The sequence below is a fragment of the Thermobia domestica genome, chromosome 7, assembly GCF_964235325.1.
Source record: "Thermobia domestica chromosome 7, izTheDome1.hap1.1, whole genome shotgun sequence".
In the NCBI taxonomy this organism is placed as follows: Eukaryota; Metazoa; Arthropoda; class Insecta; order Zygentoma; family Lepismatidae; genus Thermobia; species Thermobia domestica.
Genome location: NC_137460.1, coordinates 111,335,498 through 111,352,325, shown reverse-complemented (window position 1 = coordinate 111,352,325; position 16,828 = coordinate 111,335,498). Strand labels below are relative to the sequence as shown.

General features: G+C 35.5%; 1 protein-coding gene across 10 annotated transcripts in view; it reads left to right on the top strand.

Annotated features, from left to right (window-relative positions):
- Window positions 1-16,828, top strand: part of cact (NF-kappa-B inhibitor cactus) — a 201,877-nt gene that overhangs the window by 176,929 nt on the left and 8,120 nt on the right. The window lies entirely within an intron of this gene.

Genomic DNA, 16,828 nt, shown 5'->3' with positions numbered 1-16,828 from the left:
CTACCTGCCACTAGATGGTACACGTTTAACTGGGCATTGACTCTTGCTTCTGGACTATTATTATTACCTGTAATTTGCTATTTTTAATTGAAGCGTCTTTCTAATTGTCTTACAATCATTCATCAGAAATTTTCGTTTCCGGGAATAGAATTTGGAAACACATTTGTTAAGATATGCGGATTTTTTTTTTTTTTTTTTTTTTTGAACTATATCCGTCATTTGGAAGGAAACTTGTAGTGAATCACGTAGATTTTTCTAAAGAATGATTGTTTATTTAATATAGTCTGTATAGCTTCTGATTCATAATTGAGTGGATATAGCGAAAAAAAAAAAGTGTTTTTCAACAGTTATCAAGTGATGAGTGTCATAGATACAATTGATTTCCCGAAAGCGTATTTATAAAATAATAATTAAAATATAGAAACCTAAATATTTAGAAAATAATAGAAACTGCGTAAAGAAATGTTAATATTTAAACATTCAGGTGTGATCTCAATTGATTATTTGATGTAGAACTGTTTATTTGCTGGGATTTTGTTAATATGCCCATTCACTAGTTGAAGATTCGTATTCGTATCTAAGTGTAAAGAAAGTAATTGGAAATGTGCTAATAATGAATACCATGCCGCTTCTGAACGCAATATCGGCTGTAACTCATTAACTAGTCTTTTCTGTTAATTAATATTTGAAGAACAAAGCTAAAATGAACTCTTTGGCATTAGAATCGCAGGGCTTGAGCCGGTCAGTTCAGTTGACTTCTAATTGTATGATGTATAGGCAGCACAGAAGTCACTTCTGGCTTTGTAAACGACAGGCAAAATTACAGCTAAGGCTGCTGCAATTGCTGTAAATTATTTTTTCTGCTTATTTTCGACATCTGTATGTAGTCGAATTTTTCAAAAATTATTTTGGTTTTTGCTTACGAGAAGAAAGAAATTTACGAACCTGATTACTTTAGTGTGTGATATATTAGTGTCTGTTTTGTATAACAAGTGTAATGGAAGACAAACAGTAATGTTGTTTTCAAAGAAATAGTATATTTAGAGTACTGTGAACATTTCGGTGTAAGAAAGTTTTGTTAATCGTTTAGGCTAGTTTTTGGGCAGTTGTTAATCGTAGGCTGTAATTTAGTTCAGAATGTGAGAAAATTTTATTTAATTTTTTATAGTCACCACCGCTGTAGAACTAAAATTTTTACCTAGTTTTGCATCCTACAGCCGGACACACGAGTAAGCTCGGCCAAGCTGGGCTTATCTAGATTTATTTTCAGATCTGTTCGAGACTGTCTAGTTATGTAAGCTGAACACTGTTAGACCTTAGTACTAACATTCTATACCGAATAAAGTTTGGCGTTAGCCAGTACGAGCATTTCTCGTAGGACTTGCTATTCTAAAACTATGAGTAGGAAATTTTTATAAGCATATGAAGGATCAACCTTCAGCGTTCGTGATCCGAGAATAAAGAATAGAATTAGTCAGTTTGTGCATTTCTATAGTTATATGTGCTCAAGATATAAAGTTCTTGGTCTTGGGAGATATATATTGTAAAATATCTTTAAATTTCATGTTTTATATGTCAGTCACTTCCAACTGACCGATCTACAACGTAAGAGCGCGCGCTTTTATAGTCAGAGAAAAAGAGAAGGTGGAAAAGAAGGGCAGGAGATAAGACTAGAGAAAGAAATAAGCAAGTCCTGACAGTGTACGCGTTGTCATGGATCCACGAGTATTACACCTGCAAAACCATCCACTATGCCATCGATGATATTGTTTCCCTATCACCACTGTATCTTTATCAACGTCAGGTTATCTACAAGTCCCTTCCTCTCTTTGGTTTATTGAAGCCTGCTGTGAATTACCAGATCCCTTTTATCTTTAAATTTCGCCCACTTCTGTCAGCTCTTTGTGGAGCAACGAATTTCATTTCATGAGGTTAATTTTATTCGTGTGTATGAAAGTAAGAACGAATGCTCCTTTTTAATCTTAAAATTGCAGCGAATGAGGTTTATTTTGTAACCATTATTTGGACTCAAATAATGGAACATTCATTGTTATGAAAATATTTAAAGAAATTCTTTCTTTCGCACAACATAACAACCATGCATAATCGTAGACGTACAGTACAAAAAGAAAGAAAAAAAAAAAAGTATATGCCCATTGTAATGGACATGAAAGATTGAAAAGCCGTGAAATATTTCGTAATTCAAGTAAAAGTATCAGCTCTGTATTGTAACTTGAAGAAAAGAAAGCGTAGAGCCTCACGAAAAGTTGTTTATATGAGCTTTAATTTTTGAAATTCAGAGCTAGTAATATTCACTTCGCATTTTTCAAATATACGATAATAGTTGGTGACTGCATTGTCCTACATAAAAACGCTGAGTTGCTTTTGAACAAATTGCTACTAGAGCTACCACGTGAGAATGCCTGGCATATATCCAAGTTGTTGCCTTGTGCAAAAGGATTCAGCAGTAGAACATCTATGGAACTTGGCGAATACCCAGTCACTCACCTTGCGGTTGTCAGGAGTACGTTTGCAGTACACTGGAGGTGAAACAATGAGACTATTTGTATTGGGATCTTACTATAAGGAGCTAAATACGCATGTTTTGATGGTATAGTGTTCTTTGTACTTTCTCACCTGTCAGGAATTTCTTTGTGGCTTTAGAGGTTGGATTAAGTGAACCCAATGTTTTTGAGTATAAAACAGTTTTCCGCGTAGTAGTGTCACACATGAGTCACTGAGTCCAAACCATGTTACTCTCACAATTTAGTTTTAGCAAGATAGTTGCTAAGCGTACATTTATTTTTCTTGGATTTGTATGGTAGAATTTTTCGCTTAAATCAAAATACACGCGTTAATGGGCGCTGTTTTAATCTGTTCACATAAAACACTCGCTGAACTTAGTAATTTCATAGGGACCACGGCGATTCAGTTGTTTTTCGGTCGTAATTAAAAAAAAGTATCGTCGAGAAACCCACACGCACGATGTATCCACCATAAACTCGCGTGGCTAGGGACTCTTAACATCAGAAGGGAGTGCTTTGTCACGGAGTCACAGTGCCCCCTAATAGTGATAAGAAGAAGCAAATATTAAGTAGTTAGTTTCAGGCTAGATAAGTAGAAGTCCCAGTACCCAAATTATCGGCGCACTGAAAGTATTTTTAATAGAAAAAGCCACTGCTTGTGTGGCTGTCATGACTGAAATATGAACAGGCCCGGTTAGCACATCATCCAATGAAGGTAATAAATAAGTAAATAAATAAAAATCGTCGACATTCATTTAAGGTGTTTTTCGTTGCAATTTCTTTCGTAGTTTTGAGGGAAAAATTTCTGTCAAGGTACTCAGCATCACACTGTGCATACAATAATAATAATAAAAGCAGAGGAACTTTGCTTCGTCTCCACAAGCAACTGTATATCCCTAGTGTTGCATGATTTTTTATTGGTGTTCCACAAAACATGGAGAACCTTATGTTGCGAGTTTCTCTTTTGAGACCAGAGAGGAAGAGAGAAGAAACTGCACGGTTCCCTCCACTTCGTGATTGTTTTTTCACTCTAGCAATGTAGCGTGCATGCTACCAAGACGACCGTTCGTCCACCGTAATAAGGGAATATAAAAGTTGGTCTGGGGTTTTCCCAGGTCACAGTATCCGTGCAGCGAGATGAAAAAGAACAGAACGGAAGATGAGCATTGAGTTTGTCTACGTGTGAAAGTTGCTTTTTAAGTCTTACAGAGATGCGATTTTTGTTGCTGCTTGAACTGGAACAGCCCCTAAAGATACGGCAATATACCTTTGTTTCTGTTATCTTAACAAGCTGCTATGCTGTGTGTCAGTGACCTCGAATGCTTAGTGTAGTAACCACTATGAATTTATCTTTTCAGTCATTCATAGACTAGGCCGTTTATTTCACGTTTATCCAGATAAATTTGATAATTTGATGTACGGCATTGCTCTGATGTAATGATTTTAAATTAAGATTGCAAAGCTTGGTAGCAGGTGAAGATGTCCCAGGTGTGGTTTGAGTTTTCTCCCGGTGGTTCGATACCCCCCCCCCTACCTTCGTTCTTACTGTCATATCGGGAATATTGACATATGACGACTAGCACATATGGCTTAGTTATCACCAATATTTAGATTTGGAAATATAAAGTCATGAACACATTTTCTTATTTGATGATGCTTCCGCTTGATATGATTGGCTAGCGCGCGTAGTCCTTGGTTCGATTCGCTGTAAGAGCGTGACATTTTCCTGCAAACTCAGCATCGTGAGACAATGTTGGAAAGCTGTTTGAATAAAGAAATGAAACGCTAGAAATAACGGAGTTGAGAATCAGTGTGCAGAGCACCTTATCACTCGGCAAGGAAATCGACAGGCCGGACAGAGCCTTGTAGTTCGTAAAGGTAAAGCCTTTGTTTGAGCGATATTAGCAATTACACACACAAAATCAGACACATCTTTCCATAATCGGGATAAATAGAATTTAAGTAAGATTTTAAAACATGATATTCCAGGAATATACGTTCCGTTCATGTCCTGCATTCACTGTTGTATTACAATAAATGAAATTAAGATCATAAACCAACCATCTGCTCTTTTCTCATCTTCCGAAAGAACTTTATATTTTTTTTACTTTAGCCAATCTAACTTTAACCTTTTCTTTTTATTGTTATTATTATTTTCTTTTAAGTATGAATGCTTAGTGTAACTACATGTAGGAAGATAGTATTCTGTTTTCTTCTTTTCACTTGGGATTTATTATTTATTTTAATTGACGGTGATGATTGATAGAGAGAAAATGACTGAAGCTACAAACGAATGCAGCTGGAGTTCCCGTGACTGTTGTTTAGCCGAGAGAAAGACCTCGCTCTGTGTGGGGAATCCCTGTTGAGGTCGAGGGAAGGGAAAGCAGGTGGTTTGCGAAGGGGAATTCCAATGGCCTCCTTTTCAATAGAAAACAGTCTCAGACGAGGTACACAGCTTTCTTGTGCTTCTGCTTCCTTTGCGTTAGCATTCGTTTCTCTTTTCTGTTTTCGTCATTGTGAGGAGTTCGGAACAATGAGAGATATCGTGGTTGGGAAATTATCTTTTAGAAATTTTTCACTAATCTATATTGACCTGTATAGAAGTTGTGTGCGCGTGTGACAAAATAAAATCTGTGGAGAAACCCGACTGTTGTATGTTTAGATCATGAATATACATTGTATACTTCTTATATTCTGTATTTTTTATATTAGTTTCTTCAAGCGCTCTTTTGAGTCTAAATTTGTACATAAAATTCATCAAAAATTGTTGATAGTTTATGAGCTTTGTGTTTTCATGTAAGATAGGCCATAAAATGTATGCCATTTCAACATAATTTTTTTTTTAATCAGTAGTTTGTCCATAATTTTATAGTTGGCGGGAAGAAAGGAGGATACACAATTCATACATTTTCCGATTAATAAACATTCTTTATAGTACACAAAATTTGGAATGTGTGTGGATAAGCCAAAGCTTCCTTGATGCGACAGAAGACTTTTTATTGGGTGACTCCCAGGTTCTACCTTATCATCATCATTTCTAGGTTTCTCGTAATTATAGTAGTTTAAATAACTCCGCAATTGGTTCACGGTCTGAGTGTTGTTCTCTCAACTGGAAATCGAACTAGGGACTATGCATATCATCATACAAAAATCATTATATTAAGTGATAATTTCTCAAACTTTGTTCTAGTGGAGATTGCTATTATTAGAATGTCATGTGGACCATTCTTGTCCCATTCGAAAGAAAGAAAAAAGGACTATATACCAGTTTACATATTAGTTCTTTTTTAAATAATTGAAGGGTATCAAGAGATTTCTATTATAATACAGCTATATAAACTATTAGAATTTGTATAATTTTGATCATTAAAATTGTGTATAGTCTGAGATTCTCAGTTATAGTGGATGCTGCGCAATTCATTTTTTTTTGTTTATTTATTAATATTCAATTTAAGAAGACCACAAAGACTATTTGAGGTCCGCGGACCACAGTTTGAGAAACACTGTATTAAGCAATCAAGTTGGCTTTCGAAGTGACTGCAGTTGGTCACAAAAGTAAAATTTAGGACGTTAATAGAGTGTTGTGTCTTCAGATAGCATGCTGAGTGAATATATTTTATGTAATTGTTGAATAGGTCCTGGTTCGATTTCCGATAGGGACACAGTCGAAAAGGTGTAACAACTTTTCTGACCAGCTGATTAATATACAAGTCTGAGACCACTTTTTTCCTTTCCCCTTCCCCGAATAGTGTGCTCACCAAGGGACGGTACAAATATGTATAAGTAAATAAAGAATTGTTGAATAACTTAAAACGCCCTTAATAAAAAGATTTGAAGATATGTTATCCCCCGAGAATGGCGTCTAGAAAGGCAATCTTTTGGATCTGTGTTCAGCAAAAATAGTAGTAAATAATTAAATTAAATACTCGAGTTCCATCCCAAGTGCGTAAAAACGGGTGTTCAGTCCAATCAAGCAATCAAATAAACAAAACAAGGGAGTATATATAACATCTTTGTCAATATTTTGAAATAATTGATGGGAATGGCAAGTGAAAATTAACTTCCCACTATCATTAAATCTTATAATCGTTATAAATAAACATTAAATTCCAATTAAATAATGGTAAAAAGAAATAAGTAGCGTGCAACTAACTTTGTTGCCTTCTTACAGCATTAAAAAGGAAAAAAAAAAAAAGAAAACAAAGAGGAATTTCGTAAGAACTACTTGGGAACGGTAGAGATTTTAAAGATCGGGTTAACTTTCGCAACTATCGATGGTTGGCATAAAGCGCCGGAAGTGCTGAGGATATCCTTTGTAAGAGACTCATTTATAAAACTCTCCACAACAGCGTTAAGATATAGTATTGTTTTATGATGATACATCAACCTAAAGTGAATCATAATTTCCGGTTAATATTGTGTGCGGAGACGGCGGATTTTGCTTCTGAGCCTGTCCCTTTAAATAAGAAGAAAAAAATCGATATGTAAATGCAGTTAATCCATGTCTGTGTAATAGCTTCGTCACCGAAAGTGGATAATGGTTTCGAAATATTTGTTCGCTTAATACGTCATATTACATATACTTTGCAAGATGAAGATCTAATCCGCGACTGCTAGCCACTCGGCTATTCCAAAGCACACTTGGGAATTTCGCATTACAATGACTGAACTATTCTTAAAAGTAGAAGCAACTTCAACACATTTGCAACTGACCAAATCCGGATCTACTCGAGTAGCTTATAATTCAAAACTTGATTTTTAACCATTTCTAAATTTGGTGCTTTGATATGTGATTTCGAGAACTTTCAAGCTCTTGTAATTAACTCGGTTCTTGTAACAACTGACTACGTAGAAAGCAATTTTGTAGTCTGTTCATGGAACCGGTCCAACACGACCATGAGAGTTCTTAGAAGGTGTCAAAATTTAAAATTAAATGAATAAAATAATAATAATAAAACCAGTAATGGGGGTTCTGTCTAACTACCTTGTCCTGAGAGAATACGATTTTTGAGATCTTATTTATAATTTCATTGAAGTTAAGGGCCGAGATAATTGGATAGCTTTACAAGATCAGCAGTACTGGAAGTACAAGGGAAAAAATGATTTTTAACATTGATGTTTAAAGGGAATTCATTTATAATCTATGATATTGTCATCTCCTAGAATTAATGTTGAAGGAATGTACACTCATGTCCAAAATTATTGTCGCATGTCTATAAATATGTTGTTGTAGGAATATAATTTGATAACGAATTCGCCCAATATTTCTTACAATGTTAGTATCTGTATAATCGGCAAAGACATGTATGTGTCAAATTTCATGTCACAAGAGCAGTAAATAAGAACAATGAAACGAAAATAAAGCTTTCTTGTCCATTTAGCAACATTTTGTTTTACTCATTCTAATTTTCGTATTTATAATTATTTTCCCGTGAAATTTGCCACACATATACATTTCTCGATTATACACATAGTATCAGTATTAAAAGTACCCTGCAAAAAGACAGTTATAGATATGCGACATTTATTTTGGGCATGAATGTACATAATTTCGTCTCTAGAATTGATTCGTGGTTGATTTGGAAACCAAACTACTTGTAGAATTGTATAGCAGCTATTTTCACCATGAAGTATGGAGTAATGAAGCCCATTAGCATTTATGAAATTGAGAGCCGTTTGTGTTAAATCAGAATGGCCCACGTAGCTTGTGATACTTCATCGCAAGTATCAATGTGGCAACAATGTTTCTTGATGTCTGTTGGGTAGCGTGACCCCATTTCCGGGATTTCCCAGGCGTTTGAAGTCGTAGGAGCAGCATGTAGTGTCTGCATACAACAGGTCGTGCGCTGCTGTTGCAGATCGCCTTTTTTTCTTTTCTTTCTTCATTATTCTCATTTTTACTTAAACTGCTCTCGCCGTTCTTAGCATAACAACGTATATAGCCTTACATGAAATGTACAGATAGTTTAGTAGCTTGTGGTTGGTTAAATGTTAAAATGTTGAAGCATTCAGGTTTTGTCAGTTTAGAATTACGTAGATATCGTCATTCGCGCTCAGACACATTCACTTTCAGTACATTCCTGTCCGGACTGCACACCTATGATTCACAATAAAGTTATTAGTCTTGGGTTTTGAATAACTATAACATTTACATTTAGTTTAGCATTGTTCGAGGCTGCACATATCATTTTTACTATAGTTATTTTCCGCCTACACGCTGGAGGCACGATGTCACAGTGGTAGAGCGCTCATATTCTGGTGCGAGAAGTCCCTGGTTCGATCCAGGTTATATGAGTTTATGGTGGACAGTATCGTATCCTTATGGTTTCTCGTTTCCCCCCACATTCACATTCCACCGGTTCTTTCACAGTCTCTCGTTAATCATCCGTTTTGTTTGGCCTACAGGGCATAACCGTGAGACATGTATCCAGAAGTTTCATTTCATTTTTCTGTACGCTCGGTCACAGGCTCTCTTGGGAGCAGAGATTCCAAACTCATTAGCCCTTAGTGAACGTGACCTTAATGAGCACGACATCGAGCTTAATGAGCGAATCTCATTGAAGAGGATAGCAAGTGCGAGTGTAATTTACCGTGAATCTCGTTGAGATTGCTGTAGTGAGCCTGTGCTCGAGTGGAGCTCTGATTCCAAATTGGTCATTTGTGGTTGGAAGTATAACGGCTCACTGAGTTGTGGTTAGTCCCACTTCAATACTAAGTCTCATCTTCCATAACTTTGGCTTTGGCTTTTTGTAAGGACGTAAATAATCTTTGAAAATGGTTATCTGCTCAAATGTTATAAATAGAAAATAGGCTATAAGGGATTATTGGATCTGACATAAGATAATTACACCTAATATACACTTATGATCTCAATAATGATGGTAAAATAACAGTCAGTAATGCAGAACTATGTACTTGTTTTATTACTAGAATTAAAAATAACTATTCATGAAGTTTTGAAGTTGACGTTTGCGTTCTGTTATGACGTACTTTACCACAAAGAAAAAAAAAGTTTATTTCTGTCTATATTTCGGACTTTGCGCCTTCGTGACATCTATACGATAATTGCTGAATCATAAAACTCATATCTGCAAAATAAAAGCAGCGCAAATAGAAAGAGTGAGAAAACAAAATATCTTAACGGAAGGAAAACCCATCGGGAACCCTTATCTGAATTTTAAATTGAAAGGGTTTTCCAATCACGTGCATGCTTTGCTTTCACCTTATTACTGACTTAGCAGTATTTTATCTTCAGCTTTGTTAAATAGTAATAATAATAAATGATTATGGACTTCCCTTACATCCGTTTAATTTTTAATTGCCCTTCACGTGTCAGATTTTATACTTCATTGCCTATACTTAAGATTTTGGAAAATGGTAAAAATAATTCATTGTAAACGGCAGATACATTAATACAAATGTACGAGTGACATATTTTAAAGATATGAGTGTTATTACATTTAAAAAAAATGAAATATATGAGGCTGCGATGATTTCGTAGTATTTATTAAGAAATAGAAAATTATAAACTAAGGACCTGGATTTCTGCTGTATATTTAATCTGTCTTTATGTAATACCATAGAAAGGAATGTTTCCTCTTCCCTACATTGTTATTGTACTAATTAGATAAACGCGAGGGTGAATAATTTTGCAGTAAATAAAAAAAAAATGTATCTAACGTAACTAGGCCCTATTTTCTCATGAAATAGGAGTAAACGTTCATAAAATTAAGAGGAAATTGTAATTTTACGATAAACATTGTAATATTTTCGACTACATTGGGGACATTTCGCTAAATTACCAAGAATTCAGTAGTTCCTGAATTCAGTAGTCCCTTTAGGGGTCGCATCGCAGTCTAAAAGACATTGGGCGTGCTACTCAGATTAAAAGTCACAAGCCTTCTTCTTCTCGTCCTTTCTCTATACAGTATCTTCATGGAACAAAATAAAGCACTTAATAAACTTGTTTTAAAATTTGAAATTGTATAAATAGTATTGTCAGTGAAATGTTTTATTTTTAGTAAGACTGTCTAACATATCGTGCGCGACCTCGTTACAAAACTAGCGACGATTATGTTGTAAAAATTAAATCTTAATTATTTAATCTTAGCAATATATAGAAAGTCAGGAGTAGAACATTGCCTCGAAGAAGACTAACTTTTAACATCGGGATTTGACTTGAGGACTTTTCCTATTTCTGGCAATCTGGCGTTGTTTCTTGACATGTTTTGAAGCACTGTACCGTGACTAAGCAAGCTAGCGAAGTTAGTGTGAACAAATAGTAGTCAAAAATAGAATCAGCACTTGCTGTGTATGCATTGTTAAAAAAAAAAAGTTATCTTCAAAAATGCAAGTTCAATATACTGTACATGAAAATCACCCCTTTATTAATTTAGTGGAAATTTACTATTAAAATTGGCGTACGTGCTTGAACAGGAGTACACGTTTTCTTGGAATCACAAGATTACAGACGAAGCTGGTGGAATCTGGCTTCACCAACAACACCAACTGTTGTTGAATTGGAGGGGTTTTCCCAATCACGTGACTCTGTTTAAAGAAATTTGCTCAGTGAGTGCATCTCTCCACTAATATTCACCGTCATCGCTCGTCCGTTGCATGATGAAGTAAAGAAACAAGATAAAAGAATGCTTTGGAATGCACGTGTATTCTCTGAGTTAGTTTGTTTATGGTGAACTAATGAAAGCGTATTTTTGTGTTAGGTCTAAATTAAGCTACTGATAAAAACAAAGCCGCTGTCATGATAATTGCGGAAGGAAAGCGAAACTATCTTAACGATGAGTTCGTCAACCAACCATATATTTTTTGTGTATTTGACCTTGGTAACACAGTGTAGCGGGAGTGACGTAGACTTCTGAAAAAAAAAAAAGTTCGATTGCTGGCTGAAGAGTGCTGCCATCTCGTGAGGATACCGTAAATCGTTACTTGAATACTTGAATTGTCATCTTTCCATTCATTGATACAAAATTACATAGCCATTTTACGAGCTACCGGAATGATGATGATTTGTTTGCAAATTAATCTTAGTAACAAAAACTGTCAATTATTCAATTATTTAATACGTGCCAACCCACAATTTATTTATATACATTATATATTTTGTTCAAAAGGTTCACACACTAAGCTATGTGGACTGAACTTTAAAAAAAAAAAATCTGAAAAGAAAAATAAACTCATCGTGAAAAATTTATAAAATAAAGACACTGTATAGACCATTGTTTTCTGTAAGTTTGTGACTGATATTGCGAAGTTTTTTTTTCTCGTCAATTTTTTTAACCTGTAGATACTCTGGTAGAATGCATTTTCTAACATTTTCGCTGCTAAATTTGAAAATTATTTAGTGAAAATGGTAGTGAAAATTTACTAATTCATGGGATATTTCGAGGGGCGCGTTGGCTCAGTGGTAGAGCGTTGACCTCCGGTGCTTGGGGTCCCTGGTTTGATCCCAGCTCGCGCCGTGTAGACTTTGTGGTGGACAAACCGTGCTCGTGGGTTTTCTCGGGGATCTCCCGTTTCCTACCACTTTCTTCATTCCACCATTTCACTCATCTCTCATCATCACCATCTCCTTTAGTCTAACCGGCATAAACGTGGGACGTAAAACCTAGATTTCATTTCATTTTTCATGGGATATTTCAAAACAAGATAGGGGACCAGAGCCCCATATTCTTGCAGGATTCAGGTTTAAGTCCTTTTCTAATAACAAGGCTATGTACAAGAGGATCTACAGTTCAAAATAAAATCTAATCATGTTAACAGTGGTTTGCGTTCGAAGTATTCTGTTGTTACTAGTTATTCATACACGTTAGACACTTAGTAGTAAAATTTGGGAGGGGGGACATAAAAAAAAGTGATTTATATGGTACTACCTAGCCCAACCTGTTTATTAACTACGATTCCATTTGTTACCTTTCTGCTTACCTTCACGGACCCCCTAAGGTATATCAAGAACTCGATTACAATCGTTTCACAGCCTGAATATTATGTTCTAAATAAATATAATTATTATTTATATGATATTCTGTCGTTAGTAAATACATTAAATTAGAATAAAATATTGAATATTTTGTACTTCAAAATATTGAGGGGACGCGTCCCTCTTGTTCCCCCGCCGGAGACACACGTGGTAAAGAATAGCATTCTTTAGAAGGGGCGCAACCCAGGGGTCTTCCTAGTGCAAAAAGTCGTGTCCATACATTTTTTTCTCCTACTCCTTCCTTCCCATATTTCATATCACCAATCAATTATTTCGAATCATTCCCTTGCAATTATATCTACTTTCTTCATCGTCAGGCATAATCGTGTGTAGCGTTAATCTAAAGATTTTAGTTCCGATAAACAGCTCAGCGCTTTATCCCACCCGTTATTATGCTTTCATTTACAGCGTGACTTCTGAACCAATAGGAAAATTCCCCCCCACCCCCTCCCTCCAGTCACACGTTAATACCAATCAAATCAAATGCTGGGATACTACGGTTCAGAAATTTGTAACTATTTCATGGTACAGATGCCTGTGCGCTCAGCTGAAACCCTGCTAGAAACTCAAAACTGTTTTGGTCCCACTTCTAGTCACGCTATTACTTAAGGATGTAAGCGTGAAAACAATAAACAACTAGAGAATATTAAATAAGAATAGTGACTTTTTTTTATCAGTACTAAAAGAAGCTGTTTACTAACATTCAAAACTGTATTTTAAAAGACAATCTAATCAGAACTTGGTTTACATATCATTTTGTACACTTGAATTCGTTGTTTTCACATTCGATAAAGCTCAGTCCAAAATAAAAATGTATGAACTTAGTTATTTTTCATGCTGTTTGCTTTTATCACTTATCTAGTTTATTCATACAATATTAACAACTTAAGATACGATAATAAATTTGTAAAATATTCATCATAAGTTGCACATGCTTTTATCGTGTGCTTTAGTGTAGTGTGTGCTGGTGGTCCCGGGTTCATTCACGGTGGAGTACTTGCTTTGAGATAAACCCAAGTGGGACTGCGGTGGTCCTGTCATAGAGCACTCAGTTCTGGTACATGAGGTCCTTGTTCCGCCCCAGCTCTCGTCAAGTGAGTTTTGTACTGAAGAAATTATGTGTGTGGGGGGGAGGAGGGTCTCGCTTTTAGGTTTCCTCCCGGTTTCTTCATTCCATTATTTCGTTCATTCCATTATTCCATCCATCATCATCAACACTAGAACCTCAGAGCAAAAACATGGGATGTTGAACTAGAAAGAGCACTCGAGTAATGGTTCGATCTTTTCGTTTAACAGTAGATCATCGTCATGTAGCTTCTGTCCTGAAAGGGTATATGAAACTCCAGTCAAACAAATCTTTAACCTATACATCTATTTAAAAAAAAAAAAAAATCGAGATTACAGAATTATTAATGTCAGCATCCCAAGGCAATTTGAGGTAACTGGTATTAAGATGAAGTGAACGTAGGGTCTAGGAAGCCAGAAAATCCATGCATGCTGACCATACATGGTTCAACAAAAATCTAACTGGCTGACCGATTTATACACTAAGCTGGCTTATTGGCTCTTTGTTGCCGTAACGCGAGTGTTATCATCTGAAGATTATACAGTGAAACCTCTGCTAACGGACACCTCTATAAAGCGGACACCTCCCGTAACGGACATATTTTGTAATCCCCAAACATTGCAAAAACATATTGACAAACCTCCCTAAAGCGGACACACTCTAGTACAGACACGGACAGTCTTTTCTGTCTTTTATAGGTATTATTTATCTCCGCGTTACGGACATTTTCTCTAGAAACAAGTTGAAAAGTACAGTAAAAATACATTTTTAGTATGCATACATGTGTCACCGAGGAAGCATTGTGACAACGTATTGCCTCCTCAGCTGTCTGCTCAGCAATCCAGACGAAGCGTCTCTGTTTGCGTAATAACACTCTCATGTTCTGTGCTTGCATTCCACTCCCACCCAACCTGTTTTAGACACAAAAGTGATAGCCAGTTGCCCGCGTTTGGGATGACAAGTTATTCTATTGTTCCGCTGGAACCTCTAACCAAGCAAAAGACAAGTTTGGTGTTTTTGCCCGCGGGTACGCTTATTATTTCAAAAGATACACTATTGGATTGCAATTAAAACACAAATTGAAGCGATATACTGAAAACGTAGTAAGTAGTGATAAGTGTAAAATGCAGAAAACTATAACATCTTATTTCCATGTTGTGGCTCGAACATAGTATTAGATGACGGGGGATAATGCAGGTACAGTAACATTTTGGTAATATTCGTAAATGCATGATTCATGCATTTTTTTCTAAATACATATTACCTTATTTAATAATATACCTAAGAAAGTATTGAAACCTCTTTCAGGCGGACACCTCCCTATAGCGGACAGTTTTTGATTCCCCGATTCCCCACGGCTGTCCGCTTTAGAGAGGTTTCACTGTATATAAGAAGCGCCAAATTAAGACACTCGCGCCGTAGGGTATACTCTCGGAACCCTTACCCCTGCTCCGAAAAGTAATGTAATATAATTACAATCTATTTCTGTTTACCAAATTTAAAGATGATGTCTATTGTGTTTCAATTCATGAAGAAAATTTTATTTTTTGATTGAGCTTTTAGACTTTAGTCTTTAGAAATACGAAATAAATATTAAAAAAAAAAAAAAAAAAGAGTACAGGAATTACAGGAATAAACATGTAGAAAGTAGTTAAATGTATTAAAAGAGATAAAAGGGAATCAGATAATACTTATATCAGACTTCTTTCTCGATTTCCATTGGGCACATCTTTCAATTGAATATTCGCTCCAGTCTGCTCAGCGTAGGCGCTGATTGGGGCCTGCATATAAGGTAGTGGCCTTCTGTAACATTCTTTAAAAAAAAAAAAAAAAAAAAAAAAAAAAAAAAAAGTCCCAAATTTGGCAGCTAATCTATGAACAGATTGTTGTTTGTTGCTCTGAGTTGCCCGTGCTTAAACTCCCTTAAAAATAATACTATAATACGGTGAACTACTTTTCTAATTGGAAAATTCCATATTTTTTATTTTCCTTTTTTTCTTTCTTGTCCGCTTCGTTTGTCGTGACGGTCTTGTGATGTATGTGTGATTTTTAACGAATTGTTAAGTATACGTGCACGTGGCATCATGGTGACCTGATCACCTGGGGAATCCCACAGCACTTCATCCTCGCTTGTTGATGTAAAAGGAAAAAAAAAACATAATAGAGGGAGGAACTACGTCACAAGTGGGAGTGGAGTTCGCCAGCCTTTCTCCTTTTGAAAGAAACGAATGAAACATGCTTTCTAGGCTGCAAATGGGTACTTGTTTTCGTGTCTTGTGTATCTTTTTACTGTCAAATATCGATTAAAAGTTGCAGCCAATTTATGTGAGATAAAAAGAAAAAAATCTGACAAAGATTAATTGTTTAATCGAAATTCTGAAGTAGTTAATCGAGTGTATAAACAAAGTACCTCGTAGGTACGCTTGGGCCAACATAGGCCATGGCTCGGGGCGTCAAATTTCGGGAGGCACAGATTTTGTCTCACCAGTTCGTTTTTTCCATTCTCTTCTTCAGGTTGACACCGTATTCTTTGATCGTAATTTGAAACCTTTGTAATGTTGATTAACTTCCAAAATTGCCTACATTTTTCAAAGTTTACTCAGCCGCCAGCGCAAGTATTTCATGACTGTTTCATTAATGTGTCAAACGTGTATTATTATTCGTGTGCTTTACAGATCTTATCAATTTAGTGCTATAATCAGACAAAGTTTATATTCTGAATCAAGTAGCAATTTATGTAAATCCATATTTAATTTCGATTCAGTTCTGTTGTTAGTTGCATTTATTTATTTTTCACATTTTAAAAAAAATATACAAAAAACATAAGAATTAGTCTTTAAATCCAGTATTTACAATACAATATAATGATGTATTTTCTGTGCACAGTTGTTATATATATATATATATATATATATATATATATATATATATATATATATATATATATATTTTTTTTTTTTTAAATCTGATGCATCAGTAAGATACTTAGTCTTACACAGTCAGCTATCTCGTATTTATGTTTGTACCCTTCCTTCCAAAGAATCAGATTCGTATCTGATAGAAGGTGAGATTTAGATCCCATGTTGTATGTGTGTATGTCGGATACGGCCTTGGTACCAAAACTTCAACATAAATTTGTTAATAAATGCATCATAACAGGCTTCAAATAGCCCACGGACAAGGCAATAGCCTAGTAGAATGAACTAGCATTTTGCATTAGTATTTATACCACTGTCATAACAC